Consider the following 24,237-nt stretch of genomic DNA (forward strand, 5'->3'; position numbering starts at 1 on the left):
TCCCTTGGAGCCCTCACACACTCTTACTGGTGTCACCTTGGCTTACTAGTCTTTCTCCCTCTCCAGGTAGGGACCACGTTCTCTCTACCTGGCCCCATGCCTGGCACGCAGAGTTCAGTGTTTGCTGACTGATTTCGATTCCAGAATCTCTTTCGCTCCTCACCTCCCACTGCTCCCCAGATGTGACAGTTTGCCTTTTTGAAAAGTGGGTGAGGTAACCCTGAGATTACTGACCCGTAAAAGACACCGGAATGCCCCAGGCTGTGGGCGGGGCCAAGTGAGCACTGAGAAGATGCTTAGCACTCAGCACAGTCATCTTGGAGGCCACACGAGTCCCAGAGCTGAGAGCCGGGAGCGAGGCATAGGGCTCTGCCATCACCCGCGTAGGCAATGCACCCTCCGGCCTGCTCAGCACAGGACATCCTGCCTTCCTACCTCAGGGCATTCTGGAACGTTCCAGGCTGGGACTACATCCTTGGCCCATTCCGAGTGCTACCCCAGTGACGAGGAAGATGAGCTGTTTGAAAAGGAAACTCTCCAACACGACATAGAAAAAGCTCCTTTACAAGGAGCCAGGGCCAGGCGCACGCTCTGCTCCTTCCGTCAGGCGAGAGGGCGCACTGGGTCCCTGCAGCTGCTGTCACCAATTACCACCACCTTAGAGGCTTGAGACAGCGGACATTTAGTCTCTCTGCTCTGGAGGCTGAAAGTCTGAAGTCAGCGTCGGCAGGTGAGCTCAGGTGTCGGCAGGGCCCCGCTCCCTGGGGCTCCAGGTGAGAGTCAGGTCCTTGCCTCTTCAGTTTCTGGTGGCCCCAGGTGTCCTCGGCTTGTGGCCCCGTCACTCTAATCTCTGCCTCTGTGATCGCCTTGCCTACTCCCCTCCTATCCGTCATCTCCACGCGCCTCCCTTTTATGGGGACACTTGTGACAACATTTACAGCCCTCCTGGATGGCCCGGGATAACCTCCCACCTCAAGAACCTTAATGTAATCACATTTGCAAAGTCTTTGCCACAGACGGTAACATTCACAGTTTCCAGGATTAGGGCTCAGACATTTTGGGGGCCATTGTTAAGCTCACTCCAGAGGGTATGACCAGAAGGGGAGAAACTGAGGCACAGAGTGGCACAACATATCTTCACCTGGTGTCTGGCTCCCAGACCAACACCCCTGCTGCTACCTACTGTCTCCAAACGCGGGGAGGCCCAGGACAGACAGGGCCAGCTCCAATTCCGCCCACCCTGGTCTCTGGAGCCCAGCCCTGCCTCCTCCCGGTGTCCTGGCTCCTCTTTCCCGGCCCTCCCCCTGGCCGGCGCCTGCGTGGGAGGCCCTGGCCGCGGGACAGGAGAAGTCTGGTGTGGAGCGCGGACTCCTCTTCTCTCCGGGAGAGGAGCATCTTTCCCCAGCCAGGGCTGGGTGGGCTGGGGCAGTGCGGGAGGCTGTAAATCCCGCAGGCCGCCCAGGCACAGCTGGGGCCCAGGCACAGCCTGTGGGCTTAACCCTTTCCACACCTGCCGACCGCTCCCTGAGCCTGAGCTTCTGCGTGTGTGTGATGCTGGCAAATGGGCCCAGTATTGTTTATTGAGGGACCGAGAACGGCTCACTCTGCCAGAGGCCAGGAAGGGGCTGGGTCTGGTCAAGCCCGGGTGCGGCTGGCAAGGACCATGGCAGGAAGGGTGTGGTCTGGGGTGCGTGAGCCTCCTCCTGGGTCATCACTAGCATCCAAAGGGCCTTTGTTCAGAACCAAACTCCACCAGGCTCTGGGTTAAACCAGAGACCACATGGGCCCAGGGTGGGGCTGCTGACATCTGTTTACCCAGCTCTGTCCTCACCAGACTGTGTGTGTCTGGCAGGAGGGACTGTGTTTATCTTCGGCGGATAGTAAATTCTGTACAAACGACCCAAACGATGCTGAGCGTTTCCAGCTGTCCAGAACAACCCTCCCTCCCTCCCTCTTCCGGCACTGGATCCATTGGGGAAAGTTATAATGGTTTGAAGGGTGTGAAAATGCTCCATAAAGTTAGGACGCGACACACCTCAAGGGTAATTATCCTTGGAGTCTCCAAGAGGCTGGAGGAGGGACAGCCCCACTCCGGGCGGGTGGAAAGCCATCCATCAGCGAGCGGATGGTGGTAATGACCTCTCAGCAGTGTACTGGCCTTTTGTAACTGCTGTCTTATTTGGGCTTCCCTACCACCTGGGGCAGAGATGACCCCGTCTCCCTTGGGGATAAAGCCACTGAGAACCCAGAGACGTTTAGCAATTTGCTGGAAATCACACAGTGATTGAGTGATGTTGGAGCTGGGCTCAGACCCCAGGTCTTTGGGGCCAAGAACAGACTAGGGCAGAGCAGCAAGATGCTGAAGAAGCCAGGGAAGAAGCAGGGCCAGCAGGACGGACAGGGCACAAAGATTGGCACGTGAGGAGTGGAGTAAAGGTTTGGGAGTTTTAAATTCCTGTCCTGGGGGGCTTTGGGTGGTGGCTGGAAAAAAAGAGAATTTTATTGATTGCTAAATGTGGGCAGGGCTCTGCTGGGAGCATTGCACAAATTGCTATCAATAATAAGTATTCATTATAATGATTAATAATGATCTACTGTAAGAGAGTAGATCTTTAAAGTTCTCATCACAAGAAAAAAGTGTGTGACCAGGTGTGGTGATGGCTGTTAACGAGACTCATCGTGGTGATTGGTTTGCGATGTGTACAAATATCGCATCATGATGTTTTGCACCTGAAACGAATACAACGTTATACATCAGTTATACCTCAATTAAAAGAATAAAAATAAATAATTCACTTATGAAAGATGGCAAAGGAACAGGATAGGATGAGGCTGTGAAAATTGGGGATGGGGATGGAAGTGGCGGGGGAGGGGCAAGGGGCGCGGCATCGTGATTGACAGTAGTGTCACCCGCCCACAAGGCTGCAGGACCAATCCTGGGATGTCTGGGTCACATGGGGTGGGAAGGGAGGTATCAAAACCCACAGCACTCCAGGAGGTGGGCTGGGATGTGACCCGGCCACCCTGGCCTGGCTCTGAGCTGCCCCTCCCCCAAGCCACAACAGAAAGACAGTAGCCCCAGAGAGACTCCTCCTCAGGCCAGGACAGGCGGGTGCCAGCCTGCCCGGCAGGACAAGGAGCCCTTGTGCAGGCCTCAGCTTCAGATCCTGTTCCACCCTCCCCGGCTTTGGGGGTGGGGGGGGCTGGTCGGAAGTTCAGATCCTGGGGTGCGGGGAGGCTGGGAGCTCACGCTGAGGGTCAGTCCTGGGCCTGGGGTCACCTGGAGGTCTCCAGAGGTTGGGGGGGGGAGGAAGGGGTGCTGAGCAGCAAGTCCTGTGTCCCAGGAGGCAGGAATTGGCCGCCCAGGGCCGCTTCTGGGGCAGCTTGAGGAGTGGCCTCCTTGGAACAGAAAGGACTTCTTCATTTGATTCTCATGATAACCGTGTGGGGTATACACGGACAAGACCATGACTCCCATTTTACAGATGGGAAAACAGAGGTTCCAAAAGGTGGAAGGCTTTACCCAAGGCCACCCGGGGAGTGAGAGGGAGCTCCGGGGTTCACACGGGCTCTGGGAGTGGGGATGGGGAGGTGGGCTGCAAGAAGTTTATTCAAGGCCAAGTGGGTCCAGGAGACGGGCGGCCACATGAAGAGTGGGGGTCAGGGTCAGCTGGCTGGCCCTCCTCCCGCCCCACCTCTGCCGGGCAGGCCTCTGGGAGCCCGGGCCAGCCTGCAACATTCCAGGGAAGGGAGGCACGGGGTCCCCGCCGGACAGCCCAGATTTCCTCAGCTTTTCCTTGAAATTCCACACACCCTGGGCGTTGGGCGGGAGCCCGGAATGCACTTCATCTGAACAATTTGTCTTTCATGGCGCGTTTGCATCAATCACCCCATTGTTTCTCCGCCTTCTCCTGGACCACTCAGCCCGCGGGGCTCCAGGCTCGCCTGTGTGCGTGGGGGTGGGGGACGCCCCCTGGTGGCCTGCTCTGCACGCGCCCATCCAGGTGCCAGAGCTGAGCCGGTGGCAGAGCGGCCTGACGGCATCTTCCAGGGTGAGGCTTCCCACCCCAGCTCACCAGGCCCGTCCTGCTCCCAGGGTCCCTGGGTGGAGTGGGAGAGCGATTATGGGAGGTGGGAACGCACAGCGCAGGAGGTCAGGCAGCTCGTAAAGGGCGGGGCTCTGCTGTGACAAAAGGGACCATCCATGGGTCCAGAGCCAGAGTTTAGCCCCTGAACTGCCCCCAACACCTGTGTGGCCTTAGGTGTTTCAGCACCCTCTCTGGGCCTCAGCGCCTTTTCTGTAAACAGAGCAGCAGCCTGGAGAACAGTGTGCACAGTGGCAGAATCATGGCCATCGCCTCACAGATGGGGTTGAATCTTGGCTCTGCCACTTGCTGGGTGGGGCCAGGCACTCACCCCATGAGCCTCAATTTCTTGCTCTGTAAATTGGGGCTAGCGATGCAGCCAATCCCATTATCTGTGGTTTCTGCATTTGCAAATCCGCTTACTTGCTAGGATTCATCTGTAACACCCCAGTTCAAGGCCTGGGGTACTTTTGCGGTCGTTCGCGGACGTGGGCAGAGTGGGGAAGGGCGCCGCTGCCTTCCGGGTTTGGCTCTCATCCACAAGCGAGAATTTTTCCCGAGGTCTAGTCGGCGCCCTGTGTTTTGTGCTTTCTGTTGGTGATTTCGCTGTTTCAAACGGTCCCCGAGTGTAGAGCTGAGCTGTGTCTGGCGTCCTGAGCACAGGACGGTGGTGACGCGGCTCTTGGGGAGCACACGGGTGTGAGACGGGCTTCACTGGGGCGAGAGCTATGGAGCTGCTGGCTGTGAGTTCAATGGGAAGGAGTCAATGACCTACATCAATCAGGGGTCTTTAAGCAGAGACACCCAGGAAACAAGGTCATGCGTTGACTGGCTGAGGACAGTGCTACGAGCAGAGGTTCGAGGGGCCCTAACCCTGTTTTCCCAGGACCAGTGGGTCAGTGTCTGCTAACTCCGTGTCACGGTGACTCCTCGAGGAACAATAATTGACCCCATTTGTCCCACAGCCTTGCTCGGAGGCCTGGATAAGCCGAGGGCGGCCTCGTCGCTCTGTGGTTCTTACTGTTCCAGGACGTGAGACCCCAGGTGGATCTCCCGAGCCCCTGGGCTTCCCGTGGGGTTGGGGGTGGTGGAGGTGGAACCCCCTACTGTGCACACGCAGACACGTCACCAGCCCGGCACTTCCACCATCAACGCTTCATTCGTTTGGTTTCATTAAAAAGCCCACGTCGCTCTCAATGACTCATGGAAGACTCTGCACAGACATTATCTCACTGGATCCTCACAGCAGTCCTGGGATGGCAGCGTCACCCTTCCCGTTTTACAGACGAGCCCGACTTTCACAGACGCTAAGGAGCCGGCCCGAGGTCAGCGGAGTGGTTGGCTGCAGGGTCATTTCGATTTCCACTGTCCTCCCACCCTCCGCTCTTCCCTCCTGGTACGTCGATGCTCCGGGGGGTCCTCTGGGGGAGGTAGGAGGCAGACCCCGCGGTGACACTCTAGTCTGAACGAGTGCATTGCCGTCCCAAGGAGACCGGCTGAAGGCGGGAGGGAGAGGAACATCTGAGCCTCGGCCTCTGCTCACCCAAACCGCCGCGACGGTACCGCCCTTTGTCTGCAGTCCCCGTGCGTCCGAGTCACCTGCCCGCTGTCACCACGGTTACACATTACGTGTGACAAATGGCAAGCAAAAGGGTATACTGGAATATATGAGGAAGCCATTCAGTATAACCTAATTCGTCCTTTGTTTTTCCAAAAGGGTCTGACGTGGCCGTTGAGCGTGCATCGTATCTCTGCTTAAGCATCTGCTGTGTCCCAAAGACAAGAACAAAGGGCCTTAAGATAAAGGTGCAACTTCCCCCACAGTGGCACTTCCTTAAGGATAAGCATCTCTCCCTAGGCTAGGAACTGATGGCTGCACTCACCTGGGACCACCCAGCTCGAGACAGCAGACCTGCCACCTGCTGTGTCCACTGAGACAGCAGACCTACCTGCCGCGTCCATCAATCACTGTGCCGACAGAGCAGTCTCATGATTATTATAAAAGGGACATTGCAATCATATGTGGAACAGGCTCTTTGAGGGGATATAACGGCTCTGTGCACCCCACTTCTTTGGTGCCCTTCTTTCCTTGGGGAAGGAAGGCCCTGGGCTATATGGTCCTCACATTTGGCTCAGAATAAACTCCCCCCAGTTTCCATTCATAGCTTGGTTATGGGTTATTTTTTGTTGACACGCATCACACTGTTACACACAGACCTCGCCTCCCCGCTCACGCACACATCCCTCCCTCCCACATCCTCTCAATGAATTTCGCTTTATCTCAGGTTTTGGTTACATTGAGAGCATTGACCTATCTTGCCTTTGTCAATATTTTTCCCATCCAAGCCCTGCAGTATGTTCTGATGAACGTCCCTTTTTATGTGACCGGAGATGTTCTCTGAAGTTAAGGTGGCCTTGTTCTCACTTGTCTCTGTGTCCAGGACTGAACTAGGCTCCCTTTTCCTGATGGCAGAGCGAGCTGAGTGCACCCAAACCCACGAGGGAATCAGGAACGTTCCTGCATCACTGGGCCTCGTCTGCAGCTGGTCCTGACCTGGTACCTTCCTCCCGTCCCCTCTTACCCATCGAACCCCGAATTTCCTGCACCCTGTCTACCTCTTTTGTGGTTAGTGCTCCTTCATTTTGGGTGAAACACAAATTCCAGCAACTTACTGAGAAAAGAGACAAGAGAATTTTGAAGGTTTGCGGATTAAAATATCTTTCCTCTCCCCTCGCCGTGAATCGATGGTCTGGCTGGGTGTCTATAGCGTTCTTGCTGGAAATGACTTTCCCTTAGGATTTTGAAGGCGTTTTTCTATTGTGTTCTAGTTTCCAGTGTTTACAGCTGTTCGACGTTTCTATCCGCTGTCTGCGACCCACGTTTTTCTCTCTGAAAGCTTTGCTCACCTTCTCCTGTCTGCTGCGCCGTAGGCCTCTGTCCTTATTAGAGCTGGGGAGCCCTGTGCCCTCGGTTCTGGGCGGTGCGGGCTAACCTCTGTGATAACCGTCTCCGTCTAAGTTTTTGGAGCTCTCGGGGGCTCTGAGACGTGACCCCTGGGCCCTGGAGGATCCTTCTGTTTCCTCATCCTTCGCCATCTGCTTTCCATCTCTTTTGTGCTTTTTGGAAGATTCCTTCAACGTTACCACCCAGCCCTTCTATTGCATGTTTTCTCGTTGCTTTCATAGTCTGATTCCCAAGAGTCGTTTTTATTTTCTGAACGTTCCTCTCCTTTTTTGTGCAGCGTTCTCCTCCCATTGCACGGACACGATGTCCTCTCTCTATAAATATATTAGCCACAGTTTTTTTTTTAAGTTCTTCTCTCTTCCCTGCATTGTGTCTTCTCTCCAGATTGCTTTTTAATCGGTTTTCCTTCTCTTTCGAGTTAGATGTTTCCTTCAAACACCGGGTGAGCCTTCGATGTCCATTTCCACACGTGATTCCAGGCGCTCAGCGTGGATTGGTAGCTCTGTGTGGGGTCGGGCCGGTGTCTCAGGGGTCTGACCCTGGGGGATCAAGCTGGGGCCCCGTGGCCTCACTGCGGGACCCCCTGGTACTGGCGCCTGCTCCTGGGATGGGACCCTTCGTCTCCTGCCAGGCAGTGCCAGCCTGGCTGCCAGTGGCTCAGCGGCAGGAGTTGGGGTGGTCCTGTCCTGCCCTTCTGTCAGGAACTTTCCTTAGTCCTCTTGATTTCAGAGTGATGCCCTGTCCTCAGCTGTGCCTGCTGTCCCTGAACCCCGGTGTCGCTAGAGAGGACCCCTTCCTTTTCCGCTGGGCCCTGGGTCCTGGGGCATGCTGGCATTTAGGTGTCTGCATTGAGACCCTCCCTCCAGGACCCCAGATATTCCACCCCTGAGCCCTAGTGGAGGACTGACTTCCAGGACACTGATGCCGTGGGTCTCCCCGCCCCCCCGATTCTGCTTCCCGTGACCTCTGTGACGTCACACTGATCTTGTTCCACCCACTTCTCTCTTCCTCTCCTCCTCTGAAGCCCTTCCTCGGCCTCCCCCTACATGTCCGTTCCCCTTGGGGTTTCATCCTTGGCCCTCTTGACCTCTCTCCTTCTCCCCTCTCCCCCCACATCCTGCCCATCTCATCCAGCCTGGGTCTTAACTGCTATGAGAAGACAATGACTCCGGTCTGACCCCAGATTGTCCAGCTGCCCAGCTACCCCACAGGGACACCGTCTGTCCCCTGAGCATCTCCGGGTCTACCTTCCAAGACGGAGCTCACATCCTCATCCCAAACCAGCTCCTTCTCTGTGAGATAGCTCCATTTTCAGTTTAAGGCACCACACGCATCCTGTGGACGAAGCCAGAGCATCAGTCCAGATTCTTCTCCTTTGCTCCGCAACACACACCTGCACAGTCAGCTATTGCTGCAGGCCGTTCTCCTAATTCAACAGGCAGCTGTGGCCGCTGCCTGAATTCAGTCCCTGTCTGCAGTCACCCCTTATTATTATGCTTTTTTTATATTTGTATATTATTTATATTTTAATTTTATTATTTGTTTATTATTATTGTTGCTGTTGTTGTTCTAATTGCCTCTGACCTGGCCCCTTGGCCTCCAATCCTTGCACTCTCTAACCCAGTTTTATTCTGCAGTCTGTGCAAACTTTCTAAATTCACATCTGACTGTGTCACCCTGGTTTATAGCCCTTTAACGGACCTCAGTTAGATGCAGGGAGTCCAGGCTGATGGCCACCTGGCATGAGAACAGGTTTTGTGACTTGTCACCACCCTACATCCACTCCCAGCTTCATCGCCTCCTGCTTGTCCGCAGCCTAGCCCTTCACACCCTAGCGAGAGCAAACTGCTCATATCCGCCCCCCGCCCTACCCCTTGTCGTGCCGCTGCGTCATTGCTCAGTCTGTTATTTGGGTCTGTGAAGCCATTCTCCTTGGTTGCCTGATGAACTTTCTAAAAAGCCCAGCTCAAGGGTTACCCCCTCGGTGAAGCTTCTTTTGGGGCCCTTCTGAGAGAATTCAGCACACCTGTCAGTACCACGGTAAAACATGTGTCTTATTGCGTGTATTACAGATGTCCGGGGAGTTTGTCACATCTTCACGTGGACGACAAAGCAGGATAAGGCTCCATTTCTGTCTGGATTCTAGTCTGAGGCACGGAGAAGTCTCATGCTTCAAAAATGCATGCGAAAATGCAGCAAGCGTGCATTTCACCCCCGGCGGAACCTCCTGAGTTACCGCGAGTGATTGCACACGAGGAGGAGGTGCTGGGGAGAAGCGGCGTCGTCCTGTCACAGGCTGTGAACCAACGTGGCTCCCTGCCCTGCACCAGGCGCCCTGGGAACCACCCCCCCCATCCTTCCATCCTTCGCTCCTGCTCCACACCGCCCCCTGGTGCCGGCCGCCTCTCCTCCAGCTCCATCCTCAGCATCTCAGGCCACCCCTGAGAGCAGCAGCGGCCACAGGTGTCCCGAGGTCCTTGGAGACGGTTGTGCACACACGACTGGCTCAGGCACCCCCCTGTCCCTGTGTGTCTTTGAATGTGTTTCAGGGCGTCTCTGAGCCCCTGGAACGGGTGTGTGTGAAAACTTATGACTTCCAAAACGATATGTGTGAATGTCACGGATTTCAAAAGTTCTCAGAGGAAGTTCTAAACCTCCCCAAAAGTAAAGAACCTCTTAGATCCTCGAGGGGGCTCTAGACGGCAGGGAGATCTCACCTTAAGAAAGACACCCATTTTCAAACAGCTGCATCGGGTTATAGCCTGTGTGTCACACAGCACTGCTGTCAGATCGGCTGCGTTTGCTCCAGCCCTGGAACGGACCAGAGGACCTCGTGTGAAGGAGGCATGGGAGCAGGGAGGGCTCAGCGGGGGGTGGATGAGGGTCGGGGCTCAGCTGTTTATCATCCGGGTGGAGGGTGGGGGGAGGGATGAAGTAGAGAGAAGGGCCATTCTCGCACGGTCAGCCACTCCTAAGTTTCCACAATGAACAATCTCATATCACACACATTCTGCCTGTCTCTGACACACACACACACACACGCATACATGCTTGCACACAAGTACACACATGCACAAATTCTGACACGTGTGCACACACATGCAGATGCATGCTCACACACATGCACACACGTATGTGTGCACACGTTCCGTCTCTGTCTGACACATGCACACACGCGCACCTGCACCAATGCTCCCTCTGGTGGTGAGGGGGAGACCTGCATCCCCAGCTCCTGGGATCTGACCTGGGCTCCCGGAGGCCGCCTGTCAAAGCCGGAGTTTTCTCACAAAGATACGGAGAGAAGGACTGAACCACAACTCACAGCTGCCCGCTCAAACTGTTCCACGCAGTTCATTTTGAAAACATCCCTAACTTGTCATTTTAGGGACATTTTATTAAGCCCGTGAAATCCTCGGAGCTCCCTGGCGGTGGCGTCTCCCGCACTCAACAGGGTGTTAAGAATTTCTTGATTGATTCCTGTTACCGGCTGTCACTTGACAGAATTAAAAATCATGCTTCATTTTTTCTTGATCGCTTTTGTTTTTTACTTTATTTGATAGATAACATAAGTGAGTCAGGACAATAATAATGATAATCAACCACGAAAACCAGAAATAGTGGTTCTCAAATTTGGGGGCTCAAGACTTTTTTACACTCTTTACTGAGGACCCTAAAGACTTTTTAAGTCAGTCAGAGGTGTCAATAAATACCTTATCAGAAATGAAAACTGAGAAATTTTTAAAATATTAATTCATTTAATAATTATAATCATAGGCCCGTCTTACGTGTTAATATGAATAAAATACTTTTATAAATACAATGTTATAAATAATACAAACATAAATAAAAATAAAGAAAACTATGATTTATTATAAATAAAATGTCTCATAATAAAATTATGAAATAAAAGTACCTAATAAGAGTGGCATTGTTTTACGTTTTTATGAATCTCTTGGACATCTGGTTTGCTAGGAGTCAGCTGGACTCTCATACCTGCCTCTGCAGCCGATCTGTCGTAACGCACCTTGGTGGGAGGACACAGAAGATATCCAGCCTCACACAGGTATGTAGTCAGAAAAGAGAGGAGCGTTTTCACAGCCTTCCAGAGGGTTGTGGACATTCTTCTCAGGTTCTAGGTCAAGACTCGCCCGGTGGGAGTTTCTTAAAGTTTGGCGGCTGCGTGGAACCTGGAGCCCGTCAGCGGCATCTCATTGTCTGTTTCGTCAGAGTGGACCTCTCATCTGGGCACGATGTTGTAACGCTGCACCTTGGGCATCTGGAAAATATTGGTGCCCTGAGTTGTATGGATCCTCCAAATGTTAACACATTTCCTACCTCATTCAATGATTTCTAAAAATCAGGTTCTTTATTATCACCGCCGACCTTATCACGTATCGGGGCATCTGCATACGGAGACTTTTGCAACATGCAAAACGGTGAAGCTCCCAAAGGTGGATATGAATTCTCCAAGATTTGAGTTTTCACTTAAAAGCTTGAATTTTATAAAACTTGATTTTTTTTCTTGGTGTTATTTTACTTTCTCGTTTTTTTTAAAGATGGGCACCTGAGCTAACAACTGTTACCAATCTTCTTTTTTCTCTTCTTCTTCTCCTCAAGCCCCCGAGTAAGTAGTTGTATATCTTTATTTGTGGGTCCTTCTGGTTCTGCTATATGGGATGCCACCGTAGCATGGCCTGATGAACAGTGCCATGTCCACACCCAGGATCTGAACCAGCAAAACCCTGGGCCGTGGAAGCGGAGCACATAAACTTAACCACTCAGCCGCAGGCCTGCCCCAAAGCTTGAATTTTATAACTGACAAGTACGCTCCGCTGTTTTCCTTGAAGCGACAGGCCCGTTTGGTTCATTTTGGAGAAAACATCTACCAATATTCAAGTCCAACTGACCACAGTTTTTCAATCTCTCCCTCTTTCGAGTGGAAATGACGTGCCACGTGAGCGGCACCAAGTGCGCCTTCCTTCTGCGTTGGGACCTGGCAGCCGCACAGGGTGTGCACCTGCTGTATTCAGTACAACGCACTTCACGCTTCTTCCCGCATCGCCGAGGGCACTGCAGTAAAACCGGCTGCCCCGCTGAGAGGGTGGGGGACAGGGACACGGCGGCCAGCACCGTCTGGGCTCCTCGGTCCCTGCTTCGCACCAGCAGCTCTACCCACCACTGTCTCTGCCCCATCAGGGCAAAGGCCAACATGTGGACAAGGCCAGCAACATACCCTCGAGGGTTGGCGGAGCCTGTTTTGCAAAGTGCCGCCACAGACACACGGGACGGCTGAGCCGGGAACAGAAGGGGTGGCCTCACCAAGCCTGGCACTCACTGTCCCGGAGGATTAATGAATTTCACTCCCACACACACCCTGGTTGGTTTCCCACCTCTGCTCCAGCCGTTATGGTAAGTCTGGGTGTGGCTGTGAGTCTGGAGTCCGGGGTCCCCTGCAGCCCCACGGTGAGCAGGTGGAGGCACGACGTGGGGTTGCGAATCCTCAGGCAGGTGACTCCTCCAACAAGGAGAGAAGAGACCTTGGGCTTGGAGCCTACACTGAGGAGGACATGGAGGAGGGGCCCCCTCTTTCTTGCGAGAGAGGAGTCAGCAGGCTGCCCACCCTCTGCCCCAGTGTGGAAGGGGCGGGGTCCCCGGAATCCCTACCCTCAGGAGGAGGTTCAGCCCAGCCTCGGAGTTTTGGAGAGTTTTCTCACCCTGGCCGGGGTCTTGGAGGAACTTCCTTGGAACCTCCGATGGAGAAGGCCCCTTCCTGGCCGCTTCCTCCCCGAGGCTCCTGCAGCGCAGCCCTGGAGCAGGGGCAGGAGTGCGAGAGCAACGGAGAGAGAGGGCTGCAGGCTGCGGGGGGTTGGGGCTCGGAGAGAATTGGAGCCGGTGGTGGGGGGAGGTGGCAGGGAGGCTGGGCGTTCGCCAGGCGTCAAGGCCCTCTGGGTTGGCACCGTCAAGGCCCTCTATCTGTGTTGGCACCTGCCCGGCCCCAGCTTGGACATGGGGTGGAGGGGGTGTCATGGTTCAGGGTGACCTCCGAGGGGCTAAGTTTAACACCAACAAAGGCCCAGCTGCCCAGCTGTTGTTTTTATGTATGTCTGAGCACATCACGGGCAGGAGAGCCCGTCAGCCCCCGCGGTGAGGTCAGTGGGCGGCTGTGGCTGCCTGTCCCCGGGGGCCCCTGGGTGCCAAGAACTCGAACAGGACGCTTCCCTACCCCTCAGCCGGGAGCTCCCCTGCCTTATTTCAGGGCCCCGGGGAGAAGCAAGGGTCCCCCCTGAGCCCTACAGGCAGTTTCTGCCACTGTCTTTGGTCAGAAGACTCCTCTCTGTGTCGTCCATTTGTCCATTCATTTGTCCAGTGAGCGTTTATTGATCGCCTATTGGTGTCAGGCCCTGTGCCGGCCACCGAGGACATGAAATGAGTAAGACCTGGCGTCAACACTCAAGTTTCTCGAAACTAGGAGAGAGAGGACTCCAATGTTGTGGGTTACGTGCAGCAAAAGAGGGACACACAGGGGCTGTGGAGCCTGGAGGATGGCTCCCAGTACAGTCAAGGTGAGCTTCCTGGAGGAGGCAATGCTCCACCAAGATTTGTAGGAGGGTAGGAGGCAGTTCATTGGGGGTTGGGTGAGACAGAAGGGCCTCTGAGCCTCTGAGAAGCCTCCACCCGCTCCGGGAGCTTCCAGCAGCTCCGTGAAGCCTGAGGGAAGGGAGTGTGGAAGCCAGGAGCTGTGAGGTCACAAAGGGCGTCGGCTTGACCCTTTGAGTAGGGCCTGTGTTTCATCCTGAGGTGACGGATGGGGGAACATGGAGGCAACATGATCATCTTCTTACTTTAGGGAGACGGTACAGGCAGCCGTGGGGATCCTGGAGGGGTGGCAAGCAAGTCGGCAAAACGCAGTGGCCTGAGCAGAGACCACAGGGCAGAAGATCCCAAGTGGGGACAGGACAGAACTTGGTGCCCACCAGACCGTGGGAGCGAGGCAGGGGAGGACGGGATGACCCTGGGGTTTCTGGTGGGCTCCGGGCATGGCCGTGCCATTTCTGTGCGTGATGCACAGAAGGAGGAGCAGGGGGGAGGGGCAATCAGGGTTCAGGTTGGGGCCCTTGAGTGACGAGGACTTGCAGAGGCCTGGACGAGCGTGTCAAACACACGGTGCACACGGGTCTGATGCTGGGGCGGCCCGGGCGGGACACACACTCGGCAGCCGGGAGGGACAGCAGGCTGGGACCCTGCCCCCACTGACACCCGCCCCCCTCCGCCCCGGGACGAAGCTCATCCCTCTGACAAAGAAGAAAATGATTTCCGTCCCTCACTGTCTGCAGCGGGGGAGGGAGGAACAGTGGAAAAGCAGCGAGAGGCTCAGCAAACGTGAGGGGCTCTGTCCGGGGGTCCAGGACCGTCCGCCCGGCCTGGGCCGCAGCGGGGACAAGGTCCGAGCTCACTATCGTATCCCCATAGCCTGGCTCAGTGCCTGGGACCCCGGGTGCGGCTGAACGAACAAATGAATGAATGGATGGCAGGTGTTTGGGACCACCAGAGTTCTCCGAGTCTGGAGCTTGGGGGCAATGACAGGGGTGGGTCCGGGCAGTCCTTGGCTTTATGCCCAACCCAGGGGCCCTGCTGAGAGATGACACAGGCCGAAGTCAAGACACTCCCCCAAAGGGCTGTGTCTGCCCCAGGGGTGCCTTTTCCTACCTGGTTTAGTACGACAGTGGTTCTTCAAGTGGGGTCCCCAGAACAGCAGCCTCAGCATCACCCGGGAACCTGTTAGAGACGCAGATGTCCGGGTGCCCCCCAGACCTGCTGATGCAGAGACTCTGAGGTGGGGCCCAGGATCGCTCTTTCACCAAGCCCTGCAGGGGTTCTGATGAACCATAAAGGCTGAAGCCACTGGACCAGCAGACACCTGCTCTGCTGCATGCCAGGCTGTGTCCCGAGGGGACAGACAGAGAGCAGAAGCCCCATAGCCTGACCCCAGAGACAGCTTTCTGGGAGGGAGGGGAACCCGTGGACCTCAGAGAGGCGATGCAAGGCCTAGAACCAAGTGAGCGGCACAGACAGGAAGTCCTGTGCCCGGAGGGATGTGTGGAATCTGGGAAGGCCTCCTGGAGGAGGTGACTTCCTGTAGGGCCTGGAAGCATCAACTAGGGGAGAGCAACATGGAGGAACAGCTCTGCTTTGGAAACCTGCGAGCTCAAAGATGCAGAAGCGGGCGCCCACGAGGTCTGGGCTTCAAGGCAGCAAATAGGCTCGGTGGCCAGGGTGGCAGGGCAGGCGAGCCAGGAGCTGAGCAGGAGACAAGGGGTTGGGGGTACATTGCGGGGCTGGGGGGTGAGGCGGAATTGGGAGAGACACAGCGAGCTGGTGTTCCAGCTCCAGCCCTGCTGACTGCTCACGTGCCAGTTTGAAAAGAGCTCATTTCTAGGGTGGGGTCCACCCCTGATTTGCTAGCTCATTCTCCAGTCCCCCACATCCCCCAGCCCCACAGGGTCGGCTCCAAACCCTGCCTGCTTATTATGGAATTTCTGGAGAATCAGCCTGTCTTGCAGGGACCCGTCAAGGCCCAGCCAAGCCCAGGCTCTTGACTGGGAGGGCTTGGCCGGCGGCACAGAGGGACCTGGGGTGACAGTGGGGTGGTCCCCTTCCTCCACTGATGCACCAGGCTGATAGGGGAGCTAGCAGAGGAGCTGGGGGGCGGGGCTCAGGATGGGCAACCCTGAGCTGGAGGAGAAGGCAGCTCAAGGGAGAGGGGAAGCAAAGATTCGGGCAGGGGGTGGCGGGTGAGGTGGGATAGTGGGGTCTGGAAGGTGCAGGGCTTACACGAAATGTGAGAAAGGCCATAGTGGAACTGAAGCCCAGGCCCCAGCAGCGTGGAGCCCGCTGGGAGCCCTGCCCTTGCCTCCTCTCCCTGCTGTGCCTCTCCCAGGCTCCCTGAGCCCGACGTCACCACCATTCACCCATCACCGGCCCCACGCAGGCCTCCCTGGAGGGGACAGCAGGGCCTCCTCCTCACGGCATCTAAGCCCTGAAAATGGGCCGATACCGTCTGTTGCCATGGAGCCAAACCCCTCACAATCAGGTCAATGGGGAACCTGCAGTTGAAAGCATCCCTTATGGCTTTTAATGTTGAAAGGAATGATATGGGGCTTTGGGGCCCCACGCTGGTCACTCCAAATTCCCAGGAAGCCGCGTGTTGCTGGAAGATAAACTCACGCGGACAATCGGGGCTGGTCCCTATGGACGGAGCACTCGCCCTGTCCAGGCGTCAGCGGGAGGGCTGGTTCAGGAGCACAGAGGCCGGGTGCCCAGGGCCTCGGCGAGCCGCTTCCCAGGTCGGTCAGAGGCTTCAGAGAACACCCGAGCCCACATTTGTGAAGCATTTGCTTAAAGCCTTTGAGCACGTGACTCAGTTAAGCCCCCAGTACCCACTGAGGCAGCGCCGCCATCACCCCATCTTACAGACGAGGACGCGGAGGCTCAGAGGGTCTGAGCTGCTTGAGCTCCCCGGGGAGACCGTCATCAGTGAGTGCAGTGTCTGCCCCCAGGGGCGAGTGTGACTTGCTGTGCCGCACGGTGTCTCTGATCCTCAGGCCTCGGCAGTGAGGCTGGTTTGTGGCAGGAAATGGGGGGACGTCTACTTTCCCTTCTTTATTTCTTCTGCTCCAGCCCCCTCCGCCCCCTGCCTCACCTCCTCCCAGGACTGAGCCGCTGGAAACCCGGCCCTGCATCACCCGATGGGCTTAAGATGGTGACACGGGGTGGAGGAGGCAGGGGGGGCTCGTGGCGCTGGCTGTCACGGGGCGCTGGCCCAGAGTGCTGGGCGGGAAGGCTGAGCCTTGTCACTTGCTAATTCGGGCTCCTCTGCTTCCCGGGCAATTCCAGGGCAGCCGGGATGACAGGTGTCGGCCACCGAGGGGCTGGGGCCCTGACTCACAGCCCACACGGCCTCACAAGGCTTAGCTCCTCTGGCCCGACACTTCCTTCCTGGTCCAGTTGACACTGGAAGCCAGAGGGACCAGAGGCTGGAAGCCCCTCCAGGTCGTCCCCCTTCGCCTGGCCCACCTGAGTCCCTGCCTCTTCCTGGCCTGGCCCCTTTCTCCCTGGATCTGGCGAGCCCTGGCTCTCAGTCCTCCTCCTCCTGGCAAGGGTTCTCCTTCTGGCATTTTCCACTGAGCTGGGAAGTCACAGGAGATCTGAGAGGGCATGGACCACACGGCCCAGCTTCTGCTCAAGGCTGCCTCAGACTCTCTTTGGACTTTAAACAGAGGCTACAGGAAGGCCATCCCCCTTGTCCCAAGGAGGAGGGTCCCGGTGGAAGCCAGGTTCACCTCAGTCACTGTACACCACCAACCCAGTTCACGAAGGAGGAACCTGAGGTTGAGAGAGGATGCTGTGCAGCTGGGGCTACCCACAGGGACCCTAAATGTAAACTCTCGAAGGCCTGCATGAAGGCAGGGCTAATGCCAGGTGGGGGGGGGGGGGAAACAAGGCCAGGCTCCCCCATTCGGTGTGGAGCAGGCGTCGGGGAGGGAGCTGGCTTAGGCATAGGAACAAGGGAAGTTTCAGCATCTCACACGAAATTGTGTACAGAATGGGTGACAAGTGGGCGGGGGCTGCCTCAGGAACCAAGTGAGAGAAGAGACAGCTAGACAAAGAAAGTTCCAGCAGGTCAGGGCGAGGTCTGCCAGGCGTGGTATGTGGATCGTTCACCCAACGAGAACCACGGAGCAGGCTGGGAGGGGGCTCCATCCACCTGTGGGGCTGCACCCACGGGGAGGGGGCGCACTTTCCTCTTCTCGTCCAGGGCTCCTTGGGGCCACGGGATCTGTTAGGGTTAAAGGCAGGAGCAGGGTCACGTTAGGGTTAAAAGGAGGTGCCAGGATAGAATTGGGCTGAATTAGGATTACAGAAGTGACATTAGGGGAAGCATGACGGGAGCCCCGGGCTGGGGGTTAGGAGATCCGGCCCAGCCACCATGAAGCCTTGCTCTCTGTGCCTCAGTTTCCCTGTGGGCACAATGATCGGACCGGACAGTCTTCCAGCTCTGATGTTCTGCGATCCTCTGGGCAAGACCAGAGCCGGCTTTAGGGAAGGCCAGGACGTGTGGAGATGTGCCTCGGGGTTGCCAGACCTGAGGACCCTGGCCCCGGCCTGGTTCTTCTTGTGAGCCTCCCAGGCCTGGCGTTCTCCCCACTGGCCCCACGTGCAGCCTGGACCACAGAGGCCCAGGGCCCAGCCAGGTGCTGAGGAGCGGCTTTGTCTTCTCTCTTGCTGCCGTAACAAATCCCACGGACGTAGTGATTCAAAACAACACAGACTTGTTACCTTAGAGTTCTGGAGGCCAGAAATCCACAATCGGTCCCATTGGGCCGACAGACAAGGCGGGGCCAGGCTGCTTCCCTCCGTGTGCTTGCCTTCTCCAGCTCCTAAAGGCCACCTGCATTCCTTGGCTCGTGGTCCCTTCCTCCGTCCCCAAACCAAAGCATCCTCTCTCCTCTCTGGCCTCTGCTTCCTCCACCACATCTCCCCCTGCTGACCCTAACCCTCGTGCCTCAGTCTCACAAGGACCCATGTGGTTCGAGGGGCCCACATGGACAATTCCCCATCTCCATGATGCTCTCCCCATCCCGGGCGCCCTAAATTAATCCCATTTGCAAAGTCCCTTTGGCCGCATAAGGTAACATTCACATTTCCATGACGTCTTTAGGGGGCCATTGTTCAGCCCACCGCAGGTAGCTCTGCTGGGGGCTCTGGCAGGGCCACGAGCACTGTTTCCGGCTGTGTCTGGGGAGGTTCCTCCTTGGCTGGGTGAGCAGCGGGGCCGGACTTAGCCTCATAGCTCCCGGGACAGCTGTCCCCACTCTGCAGGAATGGGGGTGGGGGACCAGGCCTCTGGGCAGGTGTGCACTGAGAAGGGGGTCACCTTTTCGCAGGACAACTGTGAACAAGGAGGGCAGGAGAAAGGCTGCAGAGGTGTCTTGGCCGGGGCAGAGAGCGGGGACTTGGGCTGTGACCGCCATGGGCAGTGGTCCTCCCCCTGGTGTGGGCGGCCTGCAGCCAGAGATCGCCAGGCCGGCAGATGGACTCCGGCAGCCTCAGCACCCACCGCACCCGCAGAGGGAGGCTGGGGCCGGGGGCAAGGACAACACGGCACAGCAGTCTCGTTTCCGAAGGCCATCTCTGAGCAGACGGCAGGAGAGAAGCCGAGGGCAAGGCCATCCCTTCCCACCGCAGCTGGGCGGCCGGCCGGTCAGAGGGTGGACGGCTGACCGCTGGAGCCCACATGGCGTGGTGGGATGGTGTGGACGGAGTCGGGACGCTGGGACCTGAGACGAGGGAGACCAGCCCCAGGCTGTCCCAACAGGGCCTGAGGATGAGTAACACCCAAGTCGTGATTCCTAGAGTCCTGTGGAGACCAGGGGCCGCTGTGTCTTCCTGTGAACATCCGAGTGCCTGTTTCTTAGGTTGTGTTGACCCCCTTTTGCTGTTTACTTTGTCAGTCTGTTCTGCGTTTTCCTTTCTAATCCACGCAGACAATTCATGGTTTTTGTGCATATTAAGGTCTGGTGAGAAGGTAATTGTATAAATTATAAACATGATAAGCCCATGTCATAAACCCCAGCAGACTCACCTTCCAGCCGCTGGTCCCTCTCGGCCCCAGCTGCTCCTGGGCCGCTACCTTCATTTTCCATCCCAGCCCCTCCCCTTGGAATCCTGTGCTCAGACCCCCATAGCTTCCCAGACCCTGTCCATTCTCCCTGGCAGCCTTCCTGCATGGACGCTTCCCAATGTCACCCTGACCTGGGCCAGGTTAGAACCACTGCTGTTGGGCCCCAGGACGGTGGTGGCCTCCCCACCCCGTGGTACTGTGGCTGCGTCTCCTCAGGACGCCCCGTCCACCAGTTCTCTCCCCGACCCGGCGGGGAGTGGGGTGTTGCTGCCTGACCTCCTGCTTCTTGCCAGGCCTCTCCTGGCCTCCCCGAGGGGTCAGTGCCCGGCTTGTCCTGCCACAGCCTGGGACCCCGGCCCAGGAGACAACAGACAATAATAGCCATGGGATTAACATAGCAGGCATTGTCTTTCCCTGACTACGGGGTATGATGTGTTCACCAACCGTCCTAAAAATACCCCATAGACAGGTGCAGCCGGCACGGCCCAGCCCCCCGGATTCTGCTGGCTGAGACGAGGGACAGGGCTCAGGGAGGAGGTGAGTTAGTCTCCCCAGGGGGGCCAGGCGTGGCACGTAGGGGGCCATTTGGAAGCTGGGGAACCTAGCTCCCTGGACACCCGCCTGGAGACCCTCAGACCTCCCTGAGGTGGGCCCCACTGCTGCTCCTCAGCTCAGCTCCAGGATGCTCCCTGGAGTCTGCCAGCAGCTCTGTTCACATCACATGCAAGTGCAGGCGTCTCTGGTCCTCTTAGGCTTTTGGAGCGTGGGCTGGAGGCCTGATGTCCGCATTCCCTTGTAAAGATGTGGGGTTCCCTTCCCCAGCCCCTGCTGGCCCCCTGGGCCCCTTGCTCTCCCTCATGCCCCTGCTCGGCCCCGGGGCTGCTCAGTGCCCATCTGGTCTGGCTGCTCATCGTTTCCCTTTCTTCAGCCAGCATCTCCCTAGGTGGGTACTGGTTGTACTCAGTTGGTGGCCTCTGTGCACAGGGTTTGTGTGTATTCCTGAGCAGCTTACACATGCATCTTCAAGCCCATGGGGTTAGGGTCGTGTCCTGCTGTGGTTCGGCTCTGTGCGTGGTGGGCGGGGGTGGGGGACGGACCGGGGGAGGGGCAGCCGTCTGTTCTATTTTTACCGGCCAGTTGCCGCTGGCCGTGGTTTTCATAGTCCCCCCTCTGCTCTGCCCCTTGCAGCCCACAGTCAACCACGAGCCACCGGCCGGCCCAGCTCAGGGACACTGACCGCGGTAAGTGTCTGCTCCTGGCGCTGCCCATCCAGGCTGAGTCCAGACGGGGACCCTGGGGCTTGGGTCTCGGGAGGCGGCGAGGGCTTGGAGAGGGAAGAGAACATTCCTGGGCTGTATAATCGGGTTTGTTGGTGGGAAGGTCCTCAGACGCTCCGACGGCGTTTGGCCCTGTGGGAGGGCAGCTCTCCTGCTGCTCCTGTTGCTGCAGCGGGAGCCTCCTCTGACCATTTGGAGGCTGAGAGCCCCGAGCAGAAGTTTCCACCACGTCACCCCGAGGAGCCCCAGGGTTGTACCTTCACGGGGGGCCGCCCAGCCAGCCGGTCCAGGAGGGAGGGGGTACCGGGGGAAGGGGGTGGCATTGGGGATGGGAGAGTGGGGCTGCGGGGCTGCATTCAAAGCTTAGAAAGAGCCTGGTGAGCAGTGAAAGTGGGCAACGCCCGCAGAGGAAGAGAAGGAAGGGGCTCCGCGTGCAGGGTCCCGGGAACCAAGAAGCTCCACCGGGCCCCTGCTGACCGAGGCACCCTCTTGCCTCTTTGTTCTTTGTCTTCGAGGAACATGCACAGCTCCCTTTGCCCATCCTACTAACAGTAGGATGGGAGCAGGGGCAGGCAGACTGCCAGCCCTGCTGGGCAAGGGGCCAACCCCTCTCCCCGACTCCTGGCTCTGAGGAGTGGACAGAGTGGGTCGGGGCCCCTGGGGGAGGCAGAGGGTGCCAGCACCGGGAGCCGGAGCCTGAGGGTCTGCGAACACACAAGTGAGGGCGGCTTCTCCAAGGGGAGCCGCGGCTGGGGTGGGGGGTGGGGTTTTGGGGTCTATACATGAGGTGGGGGCTGCAGGCTGCACCTGCCGCCAGATTTGGGAACTGGTCCTCCAGCAGCTCTGAGAGGAGGCTCTCCTGCTCAGAGCTCAAGATAAGGCTGTGTGGTGGCTGCGGCCACAGGCTGGGGACTAAGACCCTCATCAGTGGTCAGTCAAGGAGGACCGAGATGCCCTTGAACTGGGGTCCAAGGTCCAGGGAGAAGAATGTGAGCCTGACTAGAAATTCGTGTCCCTGGTGACCAGGTGTGCAAGGACATCAGTTCTTTTCCTTGTACACACAATCACTTGCACACACACACACACACAGGCAAGCTCACACATGGCCTGAATCCTCCAATCTAGCTGATATTCTGTTCTGCCCCACCGGCCTCGGGGAAGGGAAGGCCCAGCTCGAGGCCACCACCGCCACACTCTGCTTCCTCCCTCCGAAGGCGGGTTTCTAACTCTCCCCTTGCTGGCTGCTTGTGGGGGAGCTGGAATGCTGGCTCTGCCCAGGCTGCTATCTACATCCTGACTTCTTATCAGGTCCTGTCAAGGGGTCCTGTCTGGTGGGTGTCAGCGCACAGGCTGGGACCCCTGGGCCTGGCATTTGTCAGTGGGGCGGGCTGGGGGCTGGCCTTGGAGCTTGGCAGGACGCCTGGACTGGCCCGAGCAGGTAGGGCCCCACACTGGTGCCGGTGGGCACTCTGAGGCGGGTGTGAACGCAGCCAAATGCCCATCAAGGGGGACGCGCATCTGGGGAAACAGAGAGGAGACCTGGGCTGAGACCTGGGGCCCTCTGGGGACTGGCATTCTGGGAGGGCAATGAGGATAGACCGGTGGACCTGGGGGTGCTTCTTCTCCAGCTAGTGTTTTTTCTGGACGTCCTCAGCATCTTCAGAGGAGCAGAGCCCTCAACATAAACAGCTGGTGATAAAATCTAATTTCAGACAAGCATCTCGGGCATTCGTGGATTGGCCCCTCCCCCTCCCTCTGTGCCCCAGGCTGACAGCTGAGACTCTGGGGTCACACTCCCTCTCCCCACCTCCACCCGGCCCCGCTCTCTCCTGGAGGCGGAGGCAGAGACGGAAGCCCAGCAGGCTCCCTGATGAGAGACTCAGGAGAGGCCGCCAAGCCTGCTGGTGGGCTGGGGGTCGCGGGGGATGCTTCATGGGCACAAGGGGAAAGGAGAGAATGAAGGCCAAGGCCAGAGGTGGCTCTGCTGTGAAATTCCTGGCGGCCACTTTGCAAGCTTTTCTGCCCTCCTCCGCTCCACACCAGGTTCTTGGACCCAACCTGAACCCTGACTCTGCATTCCTTGCCCCCCACCCCATATTCTCTGGTCTCCCCCATCCCTCCCTTCATACCCGCCCGGGGTTCCTGTCGTGCCTGGACACCTCCTCCAGCCCCTGTGATCCCCCCTTCCTCTCCTCCTTTGCACAATCCCCGTCCGCCTCCATGGAATGCACTTTGTCTGGGCCCAGGCAAGATGGAGGGCCAGGTCTGGCTGTGGGTCATCCTCTGCAGCCTCAAGGACCCCCTCCTCTGCCTGGGCCCCCAACTGTCGAGGCTAAAGGGGCTCCAGGGTCACCCAGTCGGGGGGTGTCAAACTGAGCTCCACTGCCCGTCCTCAGCCCCTTCGACCAGTGCTGCATGCTCCTATAGATGGAATTTGTTTTGCTTCCAAGTGAAATTTGGTTTGAATAAAAAGTTCAAGACTTACGTGTTAGGTGGACAGCAACGTGTCTAAGCCCTCATTTTGCAGAGTGGAGAGCCGGCCTGGAGAGGGTCAGGGAAGATCAGAACTCACCGTTGCTGGCCTCCCGGCTCCACCCCTCCAGGCAGGCGCCCCCCACTGCGCTACCCAGGGCTGCAGCCACCTTGTGTTTAATGGGGCCCCCTGAGCAGCATTACACTGCACAGAGTGTGAAGGGCGCCTCCTGGAGTCGTGCCCATGGCGGCTACCTGTGGTCCACCTTCACTCTGCACCATCAGCCTTCCAGTCCTTCCCCTCTCTGAGACCTTCAGTGACCACCCATCGTCCACAGGACCAGGTCCAAACTCAGCCTGTTGTTCAAGGCCCCGGGAGCGAGCTCCACCCTCACTTTCCAAACGTATTTTCCACGGACGCCGTTCTGTTCCCTGCAGGGGTGGGCAAACTTTTCCCAGAAAGAACCCGAGAGGAGATATTTTGGCTTTGCAGGCCACATAAGGTTCTGTCCCATATTCTTCGTTTTATAATCTTTTGAGCAGAAAGACGGGGGGCTGGATCTGGCCTGTGGGCTGCAGTCTGGACATCCTTGCCCTCACACCTGTCCGGCCCAGCCACTTTCCATTCTTATATTGTTTCTTTGCTTTTATAAGATTTCTCTCTCTTGTGAGTGAATGAGTAAATGGACAAGTGAATGAGCAAAGAAAAAAGGATGAATGGACAAGTGTTTATCCCGTCCTGACCGGCTGGAATCC

General features: G+C 57.3%; 2 long non-coding RNA genes across 4 annotated transcripts; one reads left to right on the forward strand and one right to left on the reverse strand.

Annotated features, from left to right (window-relative positions):
• The first annotated feature begins 2,736 nt into the window (after nt 1-2,736).
• Nucleotides 2,737-9,860, forward strand: LOC106832405 (uncharacterized). The gene is made up of 3 exons (XR_011499453.1): nt 2,737-5,481; nt 5,803-6,642; nt 9,123-9,860. It is a non-coding gene; the product is annotated as an uncharacterized lncRNA (long non-coding RNA).
• Nucleotides 9,861-10,894: 1,034 nt separating this feature from the next.
• Nucleotides 10,895-20,230, reverse strand: LOC139042571 (uncharacterized). 3 transcript variants are annotated; one of them, XR_011499451.1, is made up of 4 exons: nt 19,694-20,230; nt 16,522-17,887; nt 14,758-14,826; nt 12,466-13,925 (listed from the first exon to the last, which is right to left on the reverse strand). It is a non-coding gene; the product is annotated as an uncharacterized lncRNA (long non-coding RNA). The 3 variants fall into 3 exon arrangements; XR_011499452.1 differs by lacking the exon at nt 19,694-20,230 and adding an exon at nt 10,895-11,326 and having other exon boundaries at nt 12,765-13,925; nt 14,758-16,584; XR_011499450.1 differs by lacking the exon at nt 19,694-20,230 and having other exon boundaries at nt 16,276-16,584.
• Between the last annotated feature and the right edge of the window lie 4,007 nt (nt 20,231-24,237).

This window comes from Equus asinus, chromosome 30 (assembly GCF_041296235.1).
Source record: "Equus asinus isolate D_3611 breed Donkey chromosome 30, EquAss-T2T_v2, whole genome shotgun sequence".
Lineage (NCBI taxonomy): Eukaryota > Metazoa > Chordata > Mammalia > Perissodactyla > Equidae > Equus > Equus asinus.